Below are 17,221 nucleotides of genomic sequence, written 5' to 3'. Positions count from 1 at the left end.
GATTCTTTAATGAAGGCTGGGCTTGTGGCTCAGTGGTAGAGTGCTTGCCGAGCATGTGTGAGGCACTGGGTGCGATTCTCAGTACTGCATATAAGTAAATAAAATAAAGTTCATGGACAACTAAAAAAATATTTTAAAACAATAGAGCAATTGAAAAAAATCCTTTAATGCTACATTCAAAGCAAGGAAAGGAATGGATTTAATGTGTACAGCAAGTGGATTTTTGGGTGAGAATGAACTGCTGACCTAGTCTGTTCCTGTTTTGTTTCAAACTTCTCAATCAAGAAAGGGTTTGGGAGGGTTGGTAATGAAAATATAAACCAACTGCAGCACTTTCACCAAGATAAATCCCAGATGATCATAAAGTTAAATGTTAAGAGCAGATAGGTGATTATTTATTAGGCTTTTCTAAGCATGAAAGCTATAGGCAAAATTACCACTTGATTACATTAAAAATAAGTCTAAAAATAGTGATTCTATTTCACAGAAAGAAAGAGCAAATGCAAATCTGGGGCATGATAATGATAATGAGGGGTTTAATATTCTAATGATAAAATTACTGAATTAGCAGACAGTTACAACTTACTTAATTAGAAGACCACTAACACCCTACAGGAAATAAAACCAGAATGCAAATAGCTAAAACTTCCTTTAGTTTGTCATTTCTTTTCTAGAAATTTCATCTACTAAAATAAGAGAAAAGGAGTTAAAGTATTATATGCTCACTGTGGTGTACGTTCTTATGGAACATTTATTAAGTGCCAAGTATTTTATTAGACACACAGTGATGAACCTGATCATGTCCTAATACTTTAGGAAGATTCTATATCTTCTATGGGTAAAGGGAATACCTGGCAATTACAGGGTTATCAGTATGACAGAATGGGGTGCAGGTGATGGGACCCTAACTCACCTCTAGAGATGGATCGATACTCAGGTGAGGGAGTGTTATCTGGACAACTGATGTCTGGCAGAGGCCATGTGATATAAGAAGCCCTAGAATGAAAGGGAACGTGGCATGTTCTGGAAACATCTACATGTAGGAGTGTGGTGGATGAGGAGCAGTGAGAACTACAGGCAGAGAACCCTGTAGAGAAGGAGGGTTCAACATCAATCATCAATTTCCTTGTTAAGTGAGCAGAAATGAGGGGAGTCTGAAAAGAGGACTCCAATTGCAAATGCTGAGGCTCTGTGCCTAACGAGACACACAAGCACTTGGAAAACTGTAAAGTGATACTAAAATATAAGCTGTCTTTCTCAATATATGTTATTTCCTCCAGTGAAATGTAAACAGACACAGAAGGCACGCTTATCAAATTTACAGATGACGAAGAGGTTTGGATGGTAGCTTCAGAATTTAAAAATTGGGATCATATTGCTTATGGTTTTTGTGTCCTGCTCATTGCTCACATGCCAAAAGCACAGCGCTGGAATAAGGAAATTAAGAGGCACTCTGTACTATGATTAAATCATTTCTGGGAATCTGTGTTCAATTCTGGGTACCAAATTTTACATAAGAAATGAAAGAAACTGGAGAGATCAAGGAAGGGCAGCACAACGGGGGAAAGTTCCTAGGACAGTTAGAAAACCTGGCACATGTAGCCTAAATATCAAAGGTTCCAGTACCATACCAAGACAGTTCTGTGACTGCAAAGGAAGGGTCTTAAGAAGTGCTTATTGGAGAGAATAGGTATGAAATGGCCTGCCCTGGGCACAGCTTGATGTGAGAACTGGGTCTGGTGTGCACAACGAGAAAGGAGAATGAGTGAGTTCCAGAAGGCACATTCAAATTCAATGGCAGGAAAAAATTTTAAACAGGCCTCAGGGTTCAAAATAGAACTTTGTTATCACCGCAAGGGATCAGAAGAGGCCAGGAGATCATTAGCCAGGGAAATCACAGAAGGGACGACTGAACTCAGGAGGAAAGTGGAACAGATACACTCCAAAATCCCTTACCTGCATTCCAGCAAGCTGTGACGTCCAAGACAAGGTATGTGCACACCAATAGGCAGGAATTTCAAGACAATGTATGCATTTTAATAGTGACTTATTTATTTGTAATGTTTCCTGTTACAAAGTTACATGGCTTGGTGAAACAAATATCCACCACATTCACTTACTGCTTTGGAAGGCTTTTCAAAAACTGCACTCAACACTGATAGGTATGAACACATTTTTTTCTAGTTTCTTATGCTGTCAATTTCCCTTAGATAAATGTTCGATCAAATATCCTTTATTTAAAATGTCATGTTGGGCCCGGGGGATGTAGCTTAGTGGTAGAGCACCTGGTTAGCATGCCTCGGGGTCTGGGTTCAATTCCCAGCAACAAAAACGATTTAATGAAATAAAATCTAATATTGTTTGCAACTGTTATATGTGCATATACTGCTATTTTGGTGGACTATCTGTATGTTTGATAATAAAAAAATCTCATTGACATTTAGTAACATGAATTTACCCACCTTGCTCCAATGTCTAATTCAATCTGTCATTTTAAGTCTAAATTTATTTTTCTTATGTTGTGATCACTGGGAAGTGACATTGCACTGTGTAAACTCAGAGTTGTAAAACTCTGTTATTATACAATAAGTTATCACAGTTGGGTTATAAATACTTTATTAACATTAAAATGACAATACATGCATGACTGAACTAGAATTACATGACTGCCATAATAGAACTTGTATTAGATGTCTTTTCATCACTGTGACCAAAATCCCTGACAAGAACGACTGGAGGAGGAAAAGTTTATTTTGGGCTCATGGTTTGAGTCCATGGTTGGCCAGCTCCACTGCTCTGCACCCGAGATGAGGTAGAACATCATGGCAGAGGAGGGTGGTGAAGCAAAGGCAGTAAGTTAATGTCAGCTGGGAAGCAGAGAGGAAAGAAAGTGTCCAGGGATAAATATCCACCTGCTGGAGTTACCACTCCACAGTAATCCATTCAAATTATTAATCTATCAAATGGATTAATCCCTGATAAGGTCATAGCTCTCATAATCTGACAATTTCACCTCTGAACATTCCTGCACTGCCTGATACACAAGCTTTTCAGAGGCTATTAAAGATCCAAACCAAAACACCTTCAATAAATACTTTTACATGAACCAGTAAATATATATTTAAATATTATATGCCCTTGTCTACCAACTCAAGTACGATTATATGATACAGGTACTCTACAAATTAACTTGCATTCAATGCGATAGGTTTTAATTTGCTTATTCTATAAAAATATACTCCAAACTCAGACTCAGAAACACATGCACTCTTTGTAGTCCATATACCCACGTGACCACACATCAAGCAGAATCAACATCAATCTACCATGTGTGGCAGGCCGTGCATCTTGCCACACAGGTAAAGAGAGTTGGGAAATGGGATGGAAAATCGTATTCTAGGCCATCTGCAAGCTTTTCAAATTCCATACTTGGGTCCTTGGTGACTCTTGAAGCAGAGTGTAAGAAGAGCCACTTCAGGAATTGGCATGGCCACCAGACCACCTGCTTTGGCAGAACATGTACTGGATATAAAGTAGCCACTCCTGTCCCAGGAGCTTGAATGCTCAGGTGCCAAGTTCTGCCATGTCTGGCAGGAAGCACTCCATCGCAACAGCTTACCCCAGTGACACCTCAGACCAAATTTCCAGAGCTCCAGGACTGGAAAACCACCAGTTCTGCAGGGTGGTCACTGGTTCCCAACTCTGGGAGGTGGAAAGCTAGCCCCACTTTCTGTAATAAAAAGTGCATGGTGAGCTTAGGCATCCAGAGTGCTTCCATTAAGGGAAATTTTGACAGCAACTCTGACATCTGTATGGGGCAGTCCATCTGGGCTGGAGGCTGCCACCTCGATGTTTACATAACCGAGTTCTTTGGAAAGGATTCTGCTAGAATGTCGTTGGCAGGAACTTCTCACTTTTGCACAAGCTGCCCTGGCAGATCCTTTCTCCATTCATCTCATGGGAGATTTCAACACTGTCTGGCTGGCCCCACGAACCACCCCAGACCTGCTTCTGGGGTGCCTGAGTGTCCTGCAGCAGCTCCAGAGAGACAACAAGTTCCAGAGCTGTTCCCCTTTGACACCCAATGCCATTTGACAATTTGGGAAACAGGCTAGAAAAAGGAGAAAAACTGGGAGGGGTGAAAAGGAGTAGGGAGAGGACTCTGAAAAGGTCCCCTATCCCACCTTCTGGCTCCACAGTCTACCAAAGCCTCTAGGTACAAGCACTGTCAAAGAGAGAGTACAAGTGCCTTAAAATGCAGTGCCCATGGCAAATGGGACTTCTAAAAATATCCAGGGTGCACAGCATTAGGAAGCAGTTACAGAAATGAAGATGTTCTGTTGTATCTGTTATTCAAATCAAAAATTCTAATTGGATACAGAACAATCTCTGAAAGCTTTCGGCAGGAGGTAATTATTGTGTTGACTACATGTAGAAAAAAAGACTGCCAGTGAGCCTACTGTTTGGGCTGTTTCCACATTAGAATGAAGAGGGGTGTGTTTTTGCCTGGATGGGAGCTGATTAAAAGATGGCAGGGTTTCTGCCCGCTGCTCCTTCCTGATTTAAAACAGTGATGCTGATGGCAAACAAGTTCACCATGTCACTCCAAGCCCCCCGGAAACCAAGCTTTAGCGCGTTTTCAGGAGAGCTTTCAGAAAAGATCTGGAAATGAGGGTGTGATTAGATAGTGGTACCAGGAGAGCCAGAATTTTAAATCAGGACAAACACAGGAGGCAGGGGCAGTGATGACATTTCACATCCTTCCTAGAGCCAAGCACAGAGCTTGAGACGTAAAAGAGGCTCAGGGAGGATTAAAAGTCCAGAGGTGTAATTCTGGACTGTGGTGATGTTTCACGGGTGTAGACGTATGTCAAAATTCAGCTAGCAGTGTACTTTAAAGATGTGCAGTATGTTGCATGTCAATACACAGATGAGTACCACTCTGCTTCTCTAGCCTGGTGACCCTTACCCAGGCTTGCACAGAATCACCTAGAACACTGACCTCTTAAGAAATGCCACTTGGGTGTGTGTTAAGCACCTCAAGCTAAGTGAGTCCCTATGGAATTCTGGATCTGTGTCTCCCCCACACCATGGCTTTCCCCTGCCTTGAAAGGGCAACTCCATCTTATTTTCTGTTCTTTAGCTCCCACGTTTTGGAACCTTCTTTATCTCATATCCCAAATACAGAATGCCAGAAAATCCTGTTAGTTCTGTCTTTAAAATATCCATAACTGACATGCTTTTCACCATCATCACCTCATCACTTACTGCAAAGTCACCCAGCTGCGCCCTGCTTGCACCTCTGCCCACCTGCCGTCTTGCCCCACACAACACCCAAACCACCCCTGCAGAGCCTCAGCTGGCCAGGGCCCCCCAGCTCCATACTGTCCCCAGTGCAGCAGCTTTCAAAGCCCACCTGACTTCCACTGCTCCTCAGCCTTCACTGCCTCTGCTCCATCACAATCAGCCCCTTTCTGTGTCCTACCTGTCACACGTCAGTCTCAGGGCCTTTGCTGAGCTCCTCCCTTTGCCTGGAATGCTCTCCCCCTGACACCCACGTGGCTTCCCTCTTCACAGCCTCTAAATCTTTGCTGAGTATAACCTTTCGTAAAGTCTACTCTGTCATATGTGTATGTGAGCACACACACACACACACACACACACACACACACACACACTGCGGTGCTGGGGATCAAACGGGGGCCTTGCGCACACTAGGCAAGCACTCTACCACTGAGCTCCATCCTTAGCCCCTCCTCTTTAATTTAAAGTAGTAGCCCCAGCCCATTCCTTTCCTCTGCTTTATTTTCCCTCATAACAATCACCACCTTCTGGCATCCTATGTAATTTGCTCATTGATTGTATTTCTTGTCTGCCCCTTCCTCTTCCAACACAAGCCCTCCAAGAGCAAGAATTTCTGTCAGTTTTCTGACTGACACATTCTGGAAAGTAGGCAGCATACTCGCAGGTTTGCACTGGGTGGCTGGCTGAGGTGTGGAAGAAGGCACTGTGGGGCTTGCATGCTTTCTCCACGTCACCAGGCTCTCAAGCTGATCCACTCATTCAAAGGCAAGCGTTGCATTCCACCATCCTGATGCTCTATCCTTTGACAAAGAAGCATGCAGACAAGGATGGGCTGTGTGGCAGAGAAAAGAGCCACCTGCCCCATAAGGGTCCTATGCATAAGCAGGAAAAAGATAATTGCAGATATAGCAAAGGAGTAAGGAAATGTGGAACTGTACTGTGACAATTAAGGACTCATTTATGCTTCTGAGCACCTACCAAGTGCCAGGCATGCTGGAGGTGATACAGAATCAACAGTAAATAAGGCACAGTCCTGCCCTTAGAAAGCAGGTGGGTGACAGGTGTAGACTGGTCATCACAGTTATGAGATCACTCTGGAGCAGCATTCTGGGAAGGATGGTTGGAGAAAATAAAGGAGGGAGACACACTCTGGAGGAACAATCAGAAGCAACACTGGAGGTTCTAAAGAGTGAATATCTGTGTCCCGGTTAGAGAAGTGATGTGGGGGCATCTCAATGTGAAGGATGAGCAATGGCAGAAATTGTAGCCTGGAGAAGGTCAGAGACCAGGCCAGAGGTGTGTGTGTGTGTGTGTGTGTGTGTGTGTGTGTGTGTGTGTGTGAAGGATAATGGAAGAAAGAAGTTTAAGACAAGAAGCTGCTAGGTTGCAATGGGCCATTTATCCCACACTGAGTGTGGTCTACAAGGAACACAGAGGGGAAGGGGGCTGAGAAGGGGTGGAGTGGAGGTGCATTGCAGGAGGTGGGGGCAGGAAGATGGTAGAGGGATGGGTCGTGATAATTTTATGACCACTCAGGAAAGAGAAGGGGGCCCTGACATGACATGGCAGTGGGCCCTTCACCCTAAAAGACTCTGAAGCAAATGTGTGCTCAAGGCATAAGAGAAAATGTAAAAAGAGAGTCTGGATCCTAGTAACCCAACCAGAGGAAGTGGGAGGCAGAGGCGGTGAGTCAGCCATCACAGGACCATGATGATTCTCAAGTTGTAGGAGGAAGAGGAAGAGGAGTAATCAGAAAACCACAGGTGGGACTCCCAGTAACAATGGGACAGCAGCAAAGCTTGGTGAACTCTGAACACTCCGGGAGGGAGGTGGGGGAGGGAATTCAGGGAAAACTGGTAAGTGGCCAAACCAAGCATCAGCAATTTCAAAGCCAGTCTGGCAGGCCCAAAACCTCAGGCAACAGGACCTTAAGGAACAAGGCAAATGCTATGGCTGTCTGTGTGCTGGCCTTGAAGCTGACCTGGCAGGACCCTCAGCTCCTCCATCCCTACTTTCCTACAAACCAGAAGCATGGAAGCTCACAATCTGACCTTTTTCTGTGTCCAATATAAAACCTAAAGCTGCAATAAAACTTACGGCTTCTGGAATTTTTCGGTTGAGTTTTGTTAGTTCAGTGTGGTCAGTTCTACTGGCAAGAAGAAAAGAAGAATCGAGCTCCGTGAGAAACAAAGGACTGTGTTTTGTGATATTATTCTCTGAATATTTGGATATCTTTCCAAGTTGGAAGTTGTAGATCTCTGTATCAAAAATAGCACCAAATCTCTATCGACTAAGTTACAACCTTAGGAACAGGAAGGGAGACAAACTAAATTGTTGTGGACTACAAAAACCATATTTTCCACAATAAAGAAAGGAAGGAACCACAAACAAATACCAGCTTATAATTTTTCCATGAAATGACAGACACACTCCACCCTGTCTAGGCAAAAGATGGCCATAAGCTGTCCCTAAGGGTTCACCTAAAATATATCCCAGTCTTGGATGCACATATAATATTCTATAAATACTTCCCCTGTTTGTACATTTGCTTAATGTTTTCATTCTGCTGTCCATGTGTGTCTGTTTAATCAGTCACCAGAAGACAGATCACCTCTCATTCTGATTTATTTTACTTAACACCTACAAGGTTAAGTGCTTCAATAATTGTATTGAATATTATGCAAATTACATGTTGATTTCTCATATTACAAGAAAACTACCCCTGTATTTTCAGTGTGATTGAGCAATTGGTGCAATGGAGGAAAAAAAAGAAAAAGGAAAATAAAAAATCTTCAAGGATCCAGCAGTCTGTGTCAAGGCTGATTTCTGCCATTAACTCACTGCATTAATTACTTGTGAAAAACATAATACCCAGGAGCTGAATATCTTCCCAATTTATGGCAATGAATGGGAAGTAACCAAAGAATATTATGTAGTGATTGGATTTTTGCCTTTGGCGCCAAGAAAAGGATGGCATTGTCACGAACTGGGGCATAATCTTATTTGTACTCTGCAAATTTAGTAATTCTCATTTATACTCTGGAACTTTTTTTTAAGGTATAAGCCCTAAGAGCTTTCTGATCCTTTTTGAGAAATTTTAGGAAGGTGGGTTAATATAATCCATTAGTACAAAGGCAAAATCATCTTTCTTCTCTTCCTCGTTGCCCCACCCCCACTTCATCTTCATGCTCCTGGACTCACTGGAGAGCAGGATGCAGCACAAGTGCCCTTGGCTCCCTCTTTACTGCTTGGTTATCTGCCCTCATCCTTTCCTCACCTCAGAGGTGCTGTTCCATAGGACCCCTAGTGATCTTCATGAACTTCTCCTGTTCCTAGTAATGATTGCCAAGGTCATGTCTTCACTTGCAGAGCCCTTTCTAAAGGCTGGGTGACATTTATGAAATATCAGAGCTAACATCTATTCCGCTTATATACCATTTCTCTATAAAATCTCAGTATTGAAGTGACAATGTGCACTAGCAGTGTGGTCAGTGGCAAGAAGAAAAGGAGAGTTGATCTACAAGAGAAGCAAAGGACTGCATTTTGGGATACTATCCTCTTGAGTGTTTGGGTATCTTTCCATGTTGGAAGTTGTAGATCTACGTATCAAAAATTGCACAATGTGCCTTACAATACTGAAATTTTATAGAGAAAAGGTCCATAATTCAGTAATATCTCCACTTCCACAATCAGTTGTCTTTTTAACACCCACTGTGCTCTAAGCCCCACAAGACACTGTTGAGTCTTTCAAATAGAGGACAGCGGAAAAGACAGAATTTCCTATGCTAAGAGCCTTCCATATTTTTTGAGTGTTGGGATTTTATCTCATTTGATCCTCTGAATGTAACTTTTCTTTATAAATAAGACAACCTAGGCTCCGGGAGTTTCAGTAACACACTTAATCCCTCAGAGCTAGAGAGTAGCAGAGCTGGCTAGAGGATCAGACCCAGGGCAGATGACGACACTGTCTGCTCTGAGTTTGCCATACCATGACATGTGGTGTAAATCCATGTCCTGAAGTGGGAACTCAAGTCCTGGCATAGTAGCTAAGACCCTGGAAAGGGCCCTCACTGCCTATAAGCTCTTATTGATTTGCAAAAATGACCTATTCACCCCTTTCATTCCTAAAATGCTCTAAAATATTTGATTGACAATCTCCAAATCACACATGCACATGCTTTGCAGGCTGCACCGAGTATTCAATGCACCAGGCAGCCCTCTCAACCGGTGCTGCAGCCCTTGCAACTATTGCCTTCTGCACATGTCTCTTCCCTCCTGCCAAGACCTGCAGGCGACATCTGTGCTACTGGTCACTCTATAGTTCTTCTGTTACAAAACACTCAACCAGCCCAATAAAAGGGGATTGAGAAGGCAGAACACTGCACTCCATTGTGCTAGCTCCATGTCTGCTTCATGTCCTCACCACCCTCCCCTCTTTTCTGCTCTCTCTCTCTGAGCAACACAGAAATAAATATTGGATATTTACTGGGGGTAGCCAAAAGGAGCCAGGAAATGGGGAAGCCAGTGCTGTCCTCCAAAGCTATTTGTAGGCGTGTCACCCAGCTCCAGATGGCTCCACACTATTTGGGTTGCTAGTTTGGGTTTGTCACATCTACATACTTCTTCCCAGGCATTTGGTGAGAGCGTAATTGTGAATTTTATGGTTATGAATGGCACAGCTTGGCAACTCTCTGAATATTATTTCCATTCGCTGTCATGCATTATCAATCTAATTCCCCATTACACGCCATTTTTTCATGCATTCCTCATACAGCAAGGACAAAGAAAGGCAAGAGCCCCACAAAAAAAAGATGGCATACCAGGACAGGCTAATTCTGATGGAAATTGTGGAGTTATAGTCTTAAGTTTGGAGACATAGATAATCTAAAGTGAAAATAATGTTAGAAGTTTAGTTATTTTTTCATCAGTACCTGGCCCTGAGGTTGGCAATAGATGGCTACACCCACCACAGTGCAAACTGAGAACAGGTTGGTCACAGGAGAACCTAATGAGCTATATTTTCCTTAAGACCCTTGAGTTTCCCAGGTTTCCAATGAAGCCTACCCAGATCAGTGTTGGAGGGTGTGATGAATTTGCATGGTGATGTGCTATACAGCGCGCTCATCATGAGTAGTGGGTTAAACGTAGTGAGCATTATGTGAACAAAATGTTTGCAATATTACCATGTACAATAGAAAAAAAAAAAGCATGCAGCTGCTCTAGATTGGCAAAGAATCACTAATGAGAAGAACAAGAAGAAGCCCATGAATGTGGTTGGAGTGGAGGTCAAGGGTACGTATGTGTTAATGCCTTTGAGCATGGATATAAGTTTCTTCTCATACTGCATCATGGAATGGCCGAAGCTCCACTTTTAAAACCAACCAACCAACCAACCAACCAACCAACAGAAAATGCTGCACATGATAGAGACCATGCGGCCTAGCAAGCTAGGTCCTTCACCCAACGTCTTTGAATTAGTCAGGCTCATGTTGCTGGAGGGAGGTTACTCATTCAATCCAGAGAGAAGCCACCAGCTCATCTCTTAGTTCTTTGTATTAAGAACTCTGAACTTCTCTAGTAATTAGAGAAATGCAAATCAAAACTTGCTGAGAGCCATTGCCAAGTAGGAATGACACATGGCAATTTCTTTGTCAGCCTACCCATTGTTGCTTAGAGGAAGGACTCTCTATATTGGACCCAGGTCATTTGCAGTGACATTGCATGTAAGGTGACCTTGCTCAAGGACCAGGGCGGATCCGGGTTTAGGGCGGATCAGGGTTTAGGGCTCTCCTTGGGTTTAGGGTGGTTCCAGGTTTAAGGTGTACCCTGCTGGGAATAGGGCGTATCCTGCTGCCTCAGGCGTGCCTGCTCCTGGAGTTCCCGTTGAGTTCTCCCGGGATTCAGAGAGTATTTGGGATTTTCCCCCAGAATGTGGATTTCCCCAGAACGTGTTTGTAGAGTGTCGGTGTGAGTTCGGGAATAAAGAATTGCTGTTTGAATCTACAAGGCTGTGAGTGGCTTGTGATTTTGTGCCCAGCCAGACTGCGGCAAAAACTGCTCTAAGACTTCATCTCACTCCAGTCAGCATGACAATTATCAAGAATATAAGCAACAATAAGTGTTGGCAAGGATGTGGGGGAAAAGGCATGCTCAAACATTGCTGGTGGCACTGCAAATTGGTGCAACCACTGTGGAAAGCAGTGTGGAGAATCCTTAGAAAACCTGGAATGGAACCATCATTAGACCCACCTAACTCGCTCCTCAGTCTATACCCCAAAGACTTAAAATCAACATACCATAGTGACACAGCCCATCAATCTTCACAGCAGTTCAATTTACAATAGCTAAACTGTGGAACCAACCAGATGCCCTTCAACAGATGGATAGATAAAGAAACTGTGGTATATATACACAATGGAATATTACACAGCATTAAAAGGAATAAAATTATGGCATTTGCAGGTAAATGAATGGAGTTGTTAAGCGAAGTAAGCCAATCCCCACAAAACAAAGGCTGAATGTTCTCTCTGATAAGTGGATGCTGACCCATAATGGGGGGAGCATGGGGATAGGAAAGATGGTGGGATGTGATGTACACCATTACTCTAGGTACATGTATGACTGCACATGTGGTGCGACTCTACATCATGTACAACCAGAGAAATAAAAAGTTGTGCTTCATTTGTGTACAATGAATCAAGATGAATTCTGCTATCATGCATAAATAATTAGAATAAAAAATATGGAACTGAAACAGATCCCTACTATTCCTCTATTACTTTCCAACAACCATATTTTTCATGCTTAGCAGTGATTTCCATCAGCAAAGAGAAGGGTATTTCTCTTTGGAGTGGGAGGATACTCAGTTTTCACTAACACAAATAAGAATTGAAAACACACACACTCATCAGGACTCAAAATAAGCCTCAGTGCAATTTACTAAACAATAGTAATAGCTCTAATCACCATCTCTAGGAGATGGCAGTCACCTGGGATCCATATGTCTAGGACAATGCTACTAGTGGTGGAGCTACCCACCCTCAATGTCAGGGTGTGTCTACACTACTCCTTGTAAAAGAAAGACATGCTGATCCTATGGGACAGAGGACTGGGTGGCAGCTGATGGTTTAGGGAACTCAAAAGAAATTGCTGTGGAGAGAGTTTTCGATAAGCTGGATTTACGCTGATTTAGAAAACTTGTCACAGAAGAGAGCAGTGGGGCCATCTGGACTTTGTGTGCAATAGTGACTGTGAAGTATACAGTTCCAAGAGCCACTAGACACTCTTGAAGTGAACCATGCTGGAGAAAGCAAAAACAAAAACAGGAAAATACTACCAGTGTTCTTTAGTGTGACTGCAGTTAGAATGAACACTATGAGGAAAAGACCCAAATCTTGGCCCTTCCCCAGCAGGTCAGATTTTCAGTGGTCACTTTCCCCAAATTTCCTAAGACTTTTTGATTTTGCTTCCAGGAGGAAAAGTTTGTGTAACTGTAGGTCCTACACATGGGATGGAATGATTCCTTCTCTTGCTTTTCTCAATGCAATGCCTCCCTTTCCAGAGACATCCAAAATCTTCTTTGGTTTTTTCATGACATTTGCAGAGAGCAATGGACAACACAGAATCAGATATGGGCAAAGTGGAGGAAGAAAAGGATGAACACAGGAGGAGGACCCTGGGAACGTCACAAGGAAGGGCGGGTTTGAGTTGCCTGAGGGGCCTGGGAAGGTCAGAGAGCTCCTCTCTTGCTCCTTTAGGTCAAGAGGAAGATAACTCTTAGGATTTAGATTGTATAATCCTTAGAAGGCTCCAGAAATCACTTCCAGTTGAGGTGCTAGATTATTTCACAACCAATAAACCTAAAAAGATAACTTCTCCCACAAATTTTAATGACACATCTGAAAATACTCAAAAAGAAAAAGAGAAGAATTAAAGTCAGTTGTGAAATCAGACTTAAACATTCTGATACTGTATATAATGTTTTTTCAAAAGCTAGTCAGCTGTTAACATGCCTATTTCTCACTTAGACTTATTTAACTAGAATTTCTCCAGAAATTACATTTCTCCTTTATTTTTGAGGACATATTTACTTATGCAAAAATATCATAGAACAAAAGTTTAAGGTGTAAATTTCCCCATCACATTTTCAGTCATCAGGTTAAATGGAATAAGGGATAAGTAGATATTTTTAAGGGATAAGAATATGGCTTCTAGGATACATTTGAATAGAACTATAACCATTCTGCATAACACACACACACACAAACAGACACACGTGTGTGTGTGCGTGAGCACACATGTGCACATAAACATCATGAGCACAGGTGGTATTTTTTTGTAGCAAAGTCAATCATGATCTTTGAAGGTGAGCTCACCTCCACCCCACTTACTTAAAGACTAAAGTAGCCTAACACATTCCCTCAATAGTTTTCCTGAACTTTCTACTCTTTATCACAAACTAACCTCACTTTTTTAATCCATTCATCAAGATTGATCAAGAATCTGTTCTTTGATAACTATTGCATATCTATTCCATAAAGCTTTTGCCCAAGTCCAGCACCCAAGCAAGAACTCATTTTTTGTCTTTTTCTCTGACCTCAGGCTGCAACTTTGCCGTGACAATTAAAGTGACACTGTATACATCTGGGATGTCTTTCTCCTGGATTAGGAAATCAGCAACTCACTGAACCTCAAGGGGTCTCAGTTTCCCCAATGACAAGATCATACTAATGGCCCTAGCCACCTGCCAGGCTATCAAGGGACTTGGCAACCATGTCTACAAATTACAAAGAGGCTCTGGGCTATAAATAACAAGTCTTATTAATAAAATTAGTTCAGGACAAATGCCAAAAAAGAATATAGCAATAGCAGCTCAAAGCACACTTGATCAGAACAAAAGAGGGTAGAGAGATTTTCTGATCCTCATTCCTTCTAAAACTATCCCGTTTTAATGCAAGGAGAGGTTTGGGGTTTTGTTGTTTGTTTGTTTGTTGTAAAAGACAACACACAACTTTGCACATTAGGCATTACTTCTTTTCAAGTTATATGGGCACAACTTTCTATTTATTGGCTGGACAATGTAATGTGGGTTTCAAAGCACGTCCAAATATTGCCCCCAATTAAGTTAATTGTATCTATGTAACCTCTGAGGATTAAATGGATTCTAATCTAATTGCCTCAGGACCCTCATTCTTCTTGTGCTTTAGACAAACCCAAACTTCACTGGCAGCAGAATGATCCCTCTGCCAACAGAAGACAATGTCCAAGTTGGCTCATCTCCTGATACTTGAGGTTGCAAAAGACAAGTAACACTTCAAAATCAAAACCAGATTTCTGCTGATCTGAGGCTCTGTCTGGTCTATGGGGGCCAAACACTATTAATGAGCTTGATGCAATTTAAAGCCTAGAAACAAAACAATGAAATGTGTTCCCCTTCCCACGTCCCATTCCCCCCAAAAGCATTTTGCTGCACATTTTGGGGATGACATACATAGCAAAATTCCATGAAGTCTAAGAGACAGATTATTGCATCCAACTCCTGAAGTACTTTCTCCATTCCGTGGTGGCTGCCCTGAATGGAGTCCGCAGTTTCAATAGAGCTCTCTGACTGGTGCTTGCCCACATATCAATCACAGGTTTGGAAAAAGGAGGAGACTTACGGATGCAGAGGTGGAAGCGGGGAAGAAGCAGTTGAACACTCAAGCAGGTAAATGCAGATGTTAATCCAAAATTGAATATGGACCTGCTCAAATTTAGAAATGTGCCTATCTGGATTTTCTGAGAATCCCTCTCATCAGAATCTGTGAGGATTCAAACTGAAATTAGCCTGAAACGACAGCCTCAGCCTCTGTTGGGATGTTCCATTCATAGGGGAGGCAGAGCCTCATCCATTCATGGTGGGGTCAGGGAGTCCTTTACCAGCATTAGATCTTGTCTCTGCAAGCTGCGCTTCCCAGGGGGCTGGCATGGCTGCATCATTCAGAACCAGGGTGTCTATTAAGGAGCCACCACCAGAGCTATTATTAGAACAGCCATCCCTTAGAAATTTTGCAGAATTTGTCTGAATTCACTGAGCAGTTACTCTGCTACAAGGGATTGGAGAAAGGCACCGAGTCGCTGGGTTACACACAGGCAGCCCCCACAGCTTTCAAAGTGCAGGACTGGGTAATCTTTTCTGAATTCAATGTGCACCAACATCTGGGCGGCTGCCTACAATACTGAAGCACTGCCACGAGCCATTTCTGAATGAACAGGTACTAAAGGGGATTCCCGCCTGTTCTCCTCCCCTTCCCAGTTCCCGGTTTTCTCTGCATTAAACTTGCTGCAGCCATCTGGAATGGAAAAGAACAGTCCATCTTTGCAGACTCCAGCAGTCCATGCTCAGATGCCGGCCTCTGAGCCACCTTGTCTAAACCGTTCTCCCTGGCACCGAAAGGACAAGAGTCCCCTGTCATGTCCTGAAAATGCGGTGCTTTAAAATAAATAAATAGATAGATAGATAGATAGATAAATGGAATCCCACCTATATCTGCTTACTGCAATGTCTTGTCTTTTCTCCCTTGGCAAAATCAGATAGTGTGGGACTGCGGTGCCAAAGGAAAGTGTGAGTGTAGGGGGAAGGGTAGAGAAGGGAGTATAGTATGTGCCCCACGTGGGGCTTGCATTTTAAAAATGTAACATACGCGAATAAAAGACGCTAAACCTCCAGTAAAGAAGTGGCACGTCCCTGTGGCCCAGCCCAGCATGAAAAAAAAATGGAAAGAGAAGTGCTGCATAATCAATCGCCCCCTGCCATCGCGACCGGGAAACAAAGACACATTACCTTTTATTTTTTGCGCTTCCAAGACAGCCGAGGAACTTCGGGTCGGAAGCGGCTGCTGCACAGAAACCGGCGTCCCATTCGCCCCGGGGCGCAGGCCGTGGCCTACCAGGCGGCCTCCGCGCCCGGCGCCGCCTCCGCCTCCTCCTCCTCCTCCACGGCGCCCGCAGCCTCCCCGCCGGTGCTGGCGCGCCCGGTCCCCGCCCCCGCCGCACCCCAGCCCCGCCGCCGCCCGCCGCGGGCCCTCGGTCAGCCTGTAGCCCGCTCGCGGCTCTCACGCCGAGCCTGGCCGCGCGCCAGGGCGCACCGCCGCCGGCCCGCCCCTCGCCCGGCCCGCCGCATGCTGCCCCGCGCTCCGGGCCGAGGCCGGCGGGCCGCCAGGTCGTGCGCCTGGCAGGGACCGCGCCCGCCGCAGGGCCTCGGAGCGCAGCCCGATCCCGGGACAACAATGAGTGCCCCGGCGCCCGCGCCCTGCCAAGACGGGGACGCCCAAGGGGCCCCCGAGCTGGCTCAGCCTCCCAGCTCCTCTCCGCTACACTCGCCCGCGAGACAAAGTTAGCTCCCGACCTGAGAGGCTGCGCGCATCGAAAGCGCGCGGAGAGGCTGGGGACGCCGGTCCCCAGCCCGAGGCCCCCTCCCCCACGCCCCACCAAACCCACCGTGCGGGGCCCGCGCCTACCCTGCGAGCCCGCAGAAGGCGGCTCTCTTGGCTGAAGGCGCAGCTCTTACCCCTCGATCTAGTCTAATTGTCTTGGATTTTAATCTCCCCTCAACTCTTTGGTAATGGAAGTTGCTGCAAGAGAACCTAGTCATGGGGCTATTGTCAAGGATTCGCGACATGCCCGGGAAAGGGAGACTTCCATTTCAAGAGACCCGGGGGAGGGAAACGGACTGGCACGTTTTCTTAACAGAAAAAGAGAAAAGGAACTGTGATGAGGTCCCCACCAAGAACAATAACTCAATTCACACTGTATGTCTAAATGTTTATTGCTTAAGGATCTCAATTTGCTTTGGATACTTTTTTCTTTCCCATGAATTGTCAAAAGACAGTTGATAAAAGGGGAAGGAGGCACCCAAGCACCCACTTAGCAAAAGCCA

General features: G+C 44.3%; 1 protein-coding gene across 3 annotated transcripts in view; it reads right to left on the bottom strand.

The window, feature by feature from the left end:
• The window catches only part of Frmd4a (FERM domain containing 4A), a 287,644-nt gene that overhangs the window by 180,508 nt on the left and 89,915 nt on the right, over window positions 1-17,221 (bottom strand). The window contains exon 1 of one of the 3 annotated variants that reach the window (XM_076831359.1): window positions 16,127-16,252. The exons of the other annotated variants lie outside the window; for them this stretch is intronic. The gene's annotated coding sequence lies outside the window, so the exon portion shown is untranslated. Of the gene's footprint in view, window positions 1-16,126; window positions 16,253-17,221 lie in introns of those variants that run through there. 3 annotated transcript variants of the gene reach the window in all.

Source organism: Callospermophilus lateralis, chromosome 13 (assembly GCF_048772815.1).
Source record: "Callospermophilus lateralis isolate mCalLat2 chromosome 13, mCalLat2.hap1, whole genome shotgun sequence".
NCBI lineage: Eukaryota > Metazoa > Chordata > Mammalia > Rodentia > Sciuridae > Callospermophilus > Callospermophilus lateralis.
Note: the sequence above shows the minus strand (reverse complement) of the source record. Positions and strands in the feature narration are given on the sequence as shown.